This window comes from Artemia sp. Qi Xiang Cuo, chromosome 15 (assembly GCF_049724085.1).
Source record: "Artemia sp. Qi Xiang Cuo chromosome 15, ASM4972408v1, whole genome shotgun sequence".
Taxonomy (NCBI): Eukaryota; Metazoa; Arthropoda; class Branchiopoda; order Anostraca; family Artemiidae; genus Artemia; species Artemia sp. Qi Xiang Cuo.
Genome location: NC_142808.1, coordinates 60,584,658 through 60,594,894, shown reverse-complemented (window position 1 = coordinate 60,594,894; position 10,237 = coordinate 60,584,658). Strand labels below are relative to the sequence as shown.

The 10,237-nt window shown below is 36.2% G+C and overlaps 1 protein-coding gene across 1 annotated transcript in view; it reads left to right on the top strand.

Moving 5' to 3' along the window:
* Window positions 1–10,237, top strand: part of LOC148943937 (uncharacterized) — a 395,661-nt gene that overhangs the window by 95,316 nt on the left and 290,108 nt on the right.

The window sequence follows — 10,237 nt, the reverse complement described above, 5'->3', positions numbered from 1 at the left end:
ATATGTTGTTGATGTTATGCTTGTAAAATCTTCAAAAACTTTTAATGTTTGACAAAATAATTCTTTTTCAAACTAACTTCATAACACTATTAGTTACAAATATACCTTCATCATAATATTTGTCATTATCTCCTAGCCAACGCAGAAACCGGCTCAGGTTCAGTAAGTTTTCTGCATAACCAGTGAAAGGCAACGCGCAGAAAATAAGACATAAGTGACTTTGATTGTGGCTTTAAAATACAGTTATTCAGGTGAAAAAAATAGCATTTTGCTTGCCCCCTTGTCTACCAAGAGAAAGGGATTTCCAAGCGCAAAACCAGTAAAATCATATGAGGGGCTATCACACTCATTAGCTAGTAGAGAAAGCTTAATTCTCACTTTTAGATTTAATTTGATAATATTTGTCATTTATCGGACACCATTACTGAGAAAGGGTCATCCTATTTTAGTTTTGTGCTTTGTTTTAAGGTTTGGTTTTTTATTATTTTTGTCAGTTTTATTTGGCGCTGAGGACGGTCGAGCGGAGGTCTTGATCAAAATATTTGCATAATTTTCAATTTTTTCACTGGCTTTTTATTGTCCTCGTTTTCTTCCTTTCTTCGCGATTTTATGTTTTATAAAAGTTTCTATGGAAGGGGTGATCGTATAAACCCTAGAGGAGGCTCTTTTGATTGGAAATTGAAAGTTCTAGTTCCCTTTTTAAGAGTAAAAAGTTATCGGATGGTAACAAAATGCTTCTGGGCTTGATACACCTCCCCAGAGCCCAAGGGAAAGGGCTGTAAGTTACCCCAAGAAGGCTTATAAGGTTTCCATTGAAAATGAAAGCTCGAGTGACCTGTTTATAAGTCAAAGGCAATTGTTGGGAAACCAGCCCCCCGCCACGCCCGTAATTTTCAAAAATACTTCCAATCAAAATTTTGAGACAGCTATTTCACTTAGCATAATTGAAAGGTCCTGACATGAAGGAAAATCTAAAAGTGAGAATTAAGATTTTTCTACTAGCTAATGAGTGTGATAGCCTCTCATATGAATTTATTGTTTTTCCGCGTGGAAATCGCTTCCTCTCGGTAGACAAGGGGGCAAGCAAGGTGCTATTTTGCCATCTTAATAATACTATTTTAAAGCCAAAATCAAAGTCACTTATGTTTTATTTTCTGTGATTTGTTTTTACTTCCTTTTGTTACTTTGATTTGCCTCTACTACTTCACCAATTCAATGTAATTTCAGTTTATAAGGACGATTGGTTGTGCGGAAGAAATTTCATTTCTTCTTTGGAAATCCAACGCCACTTAAATGATAGGCTTACATGTTTCATTAGGAGACGGGCCTTTGCCACTGGGTAACTAACAATGCACCGAATGCCGGAACTCATATTGCACTCGCGAGTACGGGTATTTACAATACTGCCTATACTTTTGACAAGGGATTCGCATGACGTCTTGCACATACAGCACAATAAGAGGGTGAGCCTTTAGGAATGGCATCATATAGTGCTTTTAGGAATGGTGACCAAAAACTGGTGAGCCTTTAGGAATGGCATCATCAGAAAAGTTTGGCGAATTATCAACTCGGTACTACGGCCAACCACTAAGTCTTCCACATTACCAGCGAAATTGGTCTTGAATGATGAAGAAATTACCGAACCTACAAAGATTGCCGCATCGCTGAGTACATTGTTCGCAAATATCGGCCATACCACAGCAAATTCTGTCGGGACACCATCTAAATCATACAAAGAATACCTTTGCCCGAAGTGTATGAAATCAATAGCAGTGAGTCCTGTAACACCAGGTGAGCTCGAATTACTCGTAAAAAATTTAAAGGGCTCTTCTGCTTCAGGTTTCGACCTGGTCGACACAAAGGCACTGAATGCAGTTGTGACAACCATTGCTGAGCTGCTAACTTACCTTGTAAATCTTTCATTAGATAAAGGGGTCTTTCCTGAAATGTTAAAAAAGGCAAAGATAATACCTCTTCACAAGGGTGGAAATCATACAGACACAGAAAATTATAGACCAATTTCAATCTTATCTGTTTTCTCGAAGGTCTTTAAAACGCCAATGAAAAACCAGCTATACCAATATTTAGAGGCCAAAGCCTTTTTTAACTGCCGCCAATTCGGGTTTAGGGCTGGCCATTCAACCGAAGACGCCCTTACTTCACTAAGTTTATTCGTAAACAGAATCCTAGACTCGGGTGCTTTACCTGCAGCAGTGCTTCTAGATATTACGAAAGCGTTTGATAGCATGCACCACAAAATACTACTAGGAAAGCTGGATCATATTGGAGTTCGTGGCCAAGTCCTAGATTGGTTTAAGTCTTACCTGGAAAATCCTCGAATTTACACTGAAAATGACCATACAAATGATGTCGTAGTTAACTGCGGGGTGCCACAGGACTCTAAATTGGGACCGGTATTGTTTCTTGTTCACGTAAATGATCTTCAGCAAGTACTGACTCCTGCAAGTCGTAGCCCTTATTGCTGCAAACTATGTCACCCTCAAACGACTATAGTAGAAGCCGAGGACGAACTAACGGCATTTGCGGATGATTCACTTATGGCAAGCTCAGAATGGAACATCAAGTCTCTCAAAAAAAGCTACAAGACATTCTTGAAGAAACGTACCTGTGGATTGGACGCAAATCGTCTAGTCATCAACATTGACAAATCGAGTGTTTTATTTTTTTCACGTATAGATTCGCTGGCTCCTGATGTGATTGATATTGAAACCTCTTGTTCAGACACCACATAGCAAGTGTCGAGACGAAGCTTCCAAGGAACCTTGGAATCTTGAGAAACTCAGTCACCAGTTCTCTAAAAAAATACTGATCCTGATTTACAATGCAGTTATCAAGCCTCACATTCAATATTGTTCTACAGTTTGGCAATCTAATTTCAAGACACATTTACAGAGACTAATCTCACTTCACAACAAAGAGGCCCAGCACCGAACAGACTATCAATGGCATCACTTTACAGACTATCTTGCACCAGACTATATATATATATATATCTTGCACAGACTATATATATATATATATATATATTTAAATTAAAACCCATATTGAACTGAACTGAACTGAACCAACTGACGGAGATACTAGTGACTCAGATGAATTTCACTTACAGTTGCAGGAGCAAATAGACAGGGTCCCAGGTAGAAATATGATGTTTTTACCGGGTGATTTTAACGCCCAGGTTGGTAGAAACACAGACTTTTGCAATTTTGTAGGTATAACAATCTAGTTATAACCAATACGGTGTTTGGTCATAAAATTGATCATAAGTTAACATGGTATTCACGTGATGGTAAGACATCAAAAATTATTGATTATGTTATTGTAAACCAAAAACTGGCAGGATCAATACAAGACACTATGGTATATAAGAGTGCTGGTATTGATGTTAATACGTAAAGATCACCATCTAGTAGTGTCAAGGGTTAATTTAAAGCTGAAATATCGGAGGGGTAACTACCTCCCGGAAAGTTATGATGTTGGTAGACTCCCTGATAAGAATTTGAAAGAACAGTTTTTGGAACAATTTGGAACAGTTTAATACTAAACTTGAGAGTTTAAAATTTGATAGTTTGACAGATGGTCGGAATAATTTTAGAAAAATAATTTGTGAAGTTGCTGAAGGTGTCTTAGGGAAAAAAGCTAGAACTACAACTAAGAATATTAGTGAAAAGGCTTATGTTTGATAGGAAGGAGAAAGGACTTGTATAAGAATTACCTTAGTGATAGATCATATGAAAACAAAAAGAATGTAAAGAAAGTGGAGAAAGCATTAAAATATGAACTAAGGTGGTGTGAATTGGAGGCCATGGATAAAATTGCCGATGATCTGGAAGATGCAGCTAGATGGCATAAAAGTAAAATATCGTACTGACATGTTAAAAAATTGAGAGGAAGTAGTCAATGCGGACTTGGCCCAGTTAAAGATAGGAATGGGGCAGCAATTAGCGATAAGTAAAAAACAAAAGAGATGGTCCGAACATTTTGAGATTTTGCTTAACCGAGATAGAGTTGAAGGAAGAGAAATAGAGGAAAATGAAAAATTTTTTGATACATTGGATGTGAAGTAAGATTTGTTTTGTGAGGAGGAATTAGCGACAGTACTAAAAGGACTAAAAAATAATAAAGCTCCAGGTGCTGATAGTGTGGTAAATGAGTTTCTTAAATATGGTGGCTCTGAGGCACAGTATATAACTTATAGGCAGTTTGATCTTTCCCTATCTCACCCATTATAAAAACCCGGACCGAGGTGCGAGTGCTACAGAGAACGTAAAAACATAAGCAGCATTAGATCTTTTTACGGGTAGACAAGTCAGATTTCTCTTGAACGCAAAACTTGGCTTCAACGTTGGAACACTAAAATTTGAAGAAACTAATTTCAAATTAATTTATTCCAATATATATATGAAAATCGGTAATTAGTAGTGCAATGTTATCATTAGATGTTTTTAGGAATTAAAAGTAAGTTTCAAAGTCTTAAGTTGGTTTCAAAGGCATTTTGAGAAAGTTTCTGCCAAAATATGTATTCCAGGGTAATTGGACCGCTGATGGCAGATCAAAGGAGAGGAGCTGTTTGTACGCGCTAATGCAAGAACAAGTGGGAGGAGCTGTTTGTTCGCACTGAGAATGAAGAGCCAGAAATTATCTGCGGTAAACTTACTGCTATGTCTTTATACTGTGCTCTGAGGTTAGAAATAAGTTACTGAAGACTGTTAATATGATTTTTGAAAAAGGGGAAGTACCTAACGATCTTTAGAAAACCCTAATTTAGCCACTTTATGAGAAAGGCGATAAAAGTGAGTGTGGTAATTATTGAGCGATTAGTCTTGTTTCTGCAGGTAGTAAATTACTTAGTAATATGATACTTTTTACGACTGAGAGATGCCGTAGACAAAGCCTTAATAGAAGAACAGTGTGGTTTTAGAAAAGGTAGAGGATGTGTCGACCAATTTTTTACTATTAGGTTAATAATTGAGAAGTGCCTGAGTTTTCAAACACCTTTGGTCCTCAGTTTTATAGATTATGAGGAAGCGTTCGATTTTGTTGATAGAAGAGCTTTAGTAAAGGTTTCATCCTTGTATGGTATACCAGACAAATACATTAAAGTAATTAGTGCTATGTACGAGAATAACACTGCTGCGGTTAAGGTAGGAAATGAGGTTAGCGGCTGGTTTTGTATTAAATCAGGAGTTAAGCAGGGTTGTGTTCTATCCCCTTTTATAGAGATTATTTTGATGGACCTTTGTCTTAAGGAGCACAGGAAGGTCAATGGGAGACCACGGAATTAAATAGGGAGGAACAAATCTCCTGGACCTAGATTATGCTAATGATTTATGCATCCTAAACGGAAGTTTAAGCAAAATTACTGGGGTTTTAGAGGTATTGCGAGTTCCGGGTGCCAGAATTCGGTTGAAAATTAATGTTAAGAAGACTAAGTCACTAAGGCTAGGAATAAGTGAAAATGAAAAGGTGAAGTTGGGTAATGAAAAGATTGATCAGGTGGACAGCTTTACTTGCCCTGGTAGTATTATTAGTAAAGATGGTGGGAGCAGTGAAGATGTCAAAAGTAGAATAGCCAAGGCACAGGGAGTTTTTTCAGAGCTAAAAAAAGTTTGGATGAATAGGAAGATAAGTCTGCAAACCAAGATTAGAATATTAGAAGCTACAGTGATGACAGTGGTCAAATATGATTCTGAAGCATTGGCGCTCCGAAAAGCGGATGAAGATTTGTTACATGTTTGCTTAAGGATTGTTCTGGGTACCTGGCTGAGTGACTGTATTTCAAACAATAGGCTATACGAAAAATGTGGTTTAATACCATTCTCTAGGGCTATAATGAAAGAAAGGTTGAGGTGGCTAGGGTACGTTGTGCGGATGAAGGATGACAGACTACCGAAGATTTTTCTTTGCGGCCAACCGTCTAGGGCTAAACGGAAAGCAGGTCGTCCTCGTCTGTGGTGGGAAGACGCCATAAAGAAAGATTTAAAAGAAATTGGAGCTTCGTGGGCGGGTGTAAAAAGGGAGGCTTTGAATAGATTGGGATGGAGGAGGAGCGTGCGTAGCTGTGTTGGCTTCAGGCGGCTTGGTACTGCGGTGAGTTGTTAGTAGTAGTAGTAGTACTAGTAGTAGTAGTATTATTTCCCCAAACCGCCTGATCAATCTTCAAACATAAACATCTGGCACCAGAGTACAAAATAAAGACTGACAGATCATGAAAAATAAGCCCCAAAATAATGAAAAACTTCACAAAAAAACCATCTGGAACTAATAATTAAATTTGTACTTTAAGCTATAATATGCCACTTTTAATAAATTATATTCTGGGGATAAGCTTCCGTTTTAATTTCCTATTCCTTGACTTTAATACACCTTCATACACGGTTAATAATAATTTTAGCATTAGAACTTGTGGAGATAGGCCTAGGTACTGAAACAACTTTCCAATGCCCTAAAATAAGCAGAATATCTGTTCCATAGAGTTTCATTCGCCTACTTAGCAGCTTTCCTATACTGTAAAAAGATAGTAATCCGTGGTTGAACTACTCAATTAAAAATAGACACCCACCAAAATATTACAGCAGGAACAAACAAGAAAGGCAATGGTGAAGGGAGAAAGAGGGGTATATATTTGAAGGTAAAAGGTAGTATGAACAATTAAATTTTTAAGGTAAATGAAATGTACTTAATTTTTACATACCAAATGGAGCAAATTTCAACAGAATTTTTGACAGTGATGGATTCCAGGAACAAAGAATCGAGTCTTTTAATCTATTAAGCATTCAATTATTAATATATTATGTTCAAAACCACGAATAAAAGAAAATAAGACTCTAATTAAAATTACAGAAATATGTACAGGTACAGTACTTCTCATTATGTAGTTTTCTAAGCACTTGAAAGGTAGGTACGGAAGGAGTAGAGATAGGAACTTGAATATACCTTCCAAGGAGACATTTTAAGCTCTTGAGTTAATTCCCAGCAGCTTAAACTACCCGTCTTAGACCAACAAATTCGTAGGAGCCTTAAATTGGGGATGTTTAAAAGAAAAAATGTTTAGAAATAATCCTTACTTCATAATTGGCAGAAAAGTCGTAGTTAACACATTTTTGCTTCAGTCAGTTTACGGGTGCACGGTTTTAAACAAGAGGAACGCTACCAACCGAAAGTAAATACGGCAATTTTTAAAAGATCGATGATTTATTTTCCAATTAGATCATGAAGAGTCATAGCCTCTTAATTATATAACTTTAACAAAATGGAATTATAATCAAATGGTTTTTAATCAATCTCTTAAACCTTTTCTATAGCCAACAAAAGAGAAAAGGGTATTATTTTAAACAGTCCATTTAATTTCCAAGTAAAACAACTATTATATTTGGAAAAGGGTTTAAAAAAGGCATCTAGCGGTATGTTCACCTAATTCATAGCTCAATAATTAAAATATCTCCGAATGTACCATTAGACCCCCCACCCTCTCTGCGTAGGTACCGAGCTTTGATTTTATTACTGTCACGTAAAATATATCTTTTTCATTTTAGAATCATTTTTCATTCTAACTTTTAAACCGAAAATTTAAAGTTAAACTGAATATAAAAAATATAAAAAAAGAGTTAAAACTCACGATTCAGGTGGCAAAATAACCCTCTTTGCATCAATGTTTAGAATTACACCGAGCATAAACGGGTTCAAATAACATTCTTAACCACAACTCACAAGAAAACTTGGTAAAATATTATGACCTTTTGAAAAGGTCTATATTTCAATTATATATGTCTCGTTTTTGATAGATAGTAAATAATTGAGACAAAGATTTTTGAAAGTAGGGAAAAAATTATGTCAAGTAAAGTGATAGTCACAAGGGGTGGCAGCCCTGGTCGAAAGATAATTTTTAGGATCTGATTTTTTTTTTTTTTGGGGGGGAGGGGGAAGGGGGTAGACATAATTCTTTTTTTGGGGGGGGGGTCTCAACAAATTGGGGATAGTAGAAGCAGTAGCATTTTCTGATAATATATGCCAATAAATTTCACTAGTCCATGAAAACAGCCAAGTAGCATGTCTACTATACTACCCCACTTTTTGCACGCCTGGATACTACATTTACTTGTGACTAGTATCAAAGGATGTTGAACTAAATCAAAACACATCCTGTCAATGCTAATTGTCGAAAGGGCGCATCAGCATTTGTTTTCAGAAGGCCGTATTTGATTTGGGTGTACTTGGGCGATATGGTTTTCAGAAGGGTGTATTTGAAATTCAAATTCAATTAGAAGACAGCAAAAGCTACTAATTAGAGCTATTAAATCCGAATTATATATTTAGCTCTTATACTAGAGACATGAAAACAGGAGAAATGAAATAAACTGGCAAGTAAATTTACAGCAAGTAAACGTTCAACAGGTAATAAATAAATTTAAATGAATAAGTAAATGTAAAACTTGTCAGACTTAAATTAAATATGCAAATCGAGCTTAAAACGACAACCAATTGCTACAAACAAGACTTTGGTTAGTGTCCTTTTCCCTAACTATAAAAGTCAAGAGCCTATTGTGTAATTGGCGCTTTACTTAAAACTACACATGTCTTGAACAGTCATGGAAAGAACTAATAAAATTAAACTGAATTTTTGATTTATAATGATATTAATTGCTGAAAGCTTATCAGTTATTAGATTTTATTTCACTGTAACTTTCATTTTTGTTTTCTATGTTGTAAATACAAAAGAACGTATGTGTAAAATAGTTCGTTTCCAACGAAGCCCAAATGTAGGCTTTGGACTTTTACAGTTAGGGGAGATGGCAGTAGTCGAACTCTTGTTTGTAGTAAATTTTGTTCGATTTAAACTTGGTTTGAATATTTAATTTAAGTTTTACCGGTTTTAAGATTTATTAATTCAATTATATTAGCACCTTTTGTATTTTCGTTTGCTATGATTGTTTATTTAATTTCTCTCCGTTATTGGTTTCATTTAGTCTTTGTTAATAATAATTTAATAAAATTTATCCACAAAATGATTTTTTTAAAGAAAAGTAAGGAGCTTAAACCAGAAAAAAGCTGAAATGAATTCATATAATCTTCCAAGCGCAAAAATACCACAAATCACTATCAGCAGATTAATGAAACCTAAAACGAACAAAAATCATAGGCAGTGCAATAGCGCTGCCTAAATAAAGAGCGATGTGGGCAAAATGAATTATTTACTTATTAATTTATTTTGTTTAGACCAGAGGACTTCGTATCGAAGGAGTTGTCGTAGAAATGTCGAAAAGGACTCACTCGATCGGAAATCGCAAGGGCTAGTGCCCTTTTTAATAGTTGAAAGTGATTGGAGGGCAACTAATTCCTCTCACACGCCCACCATTTCCCAAAACAAATTCAATCAAAATTTTGAGATAACCATTTTGTTCAACATAGTTGAAAGATCCAGAAATTATATCTTCAAGGATGAAAATACCCCCCCCCCTCTCCCACAATCCTTAGGGCAAGGTTGTAAATTATGCCCGGGGGCATCTAAGGTTTATATAGAAAGGGTTGTCTTTTAAACTTCGGAGGGGGCTAATTGGAATCAGAAGTGTTAGTGCTCTTTTGAGATTCAGAGTGATTGAAGGTTGGATGCCTCCCCCCCCCCCATAACCTGATATTTTCCAAAAATGCATCTGATAGAAATTTTCAGATGGCCATTTTTTGTCGTAGAAGCTTTGAAAAGGACTCATTTGATTGTAAATTAAAAGGGCTAGCCCCAATTTTAATAGTAGCCATTGCTTCGGGGGCAACTACCCCCCCCCCCATTCCACGCCCACCATTTTCCCACACACATCCAATAAAATATTGTATATATCCATTTTGTTCAACTTAATTGAAAGACCCAGAAATGATGTCATTGAGGATGACAACCTCTCCACAGCCCTCAGGCCAAGGGTTATAAGTTATGCCCAGGAGGCATATAGGGTATATATAGAAAGGTTGATCTTAAAAACTGCAGAATGGGCTCATTTGATTAGAAATCATATGTTCTAGTGCACTTTTTAAAATTCAGAATGATCGGATGGTGGATACCTCCCACACCTCGTTTTTTCCTGAAAAGCATCTAATAAAAATTTTTAGATGGTCGTTTTTTGTCGTAAAAAATTCAAAAAGAGCTCATTCGATTGGAAACTGAAAGGGCTACAGCCCTATTTATTAGTTAAAAGTCATTGGAGGGCAGCAGACCCCTTTCCCTTGC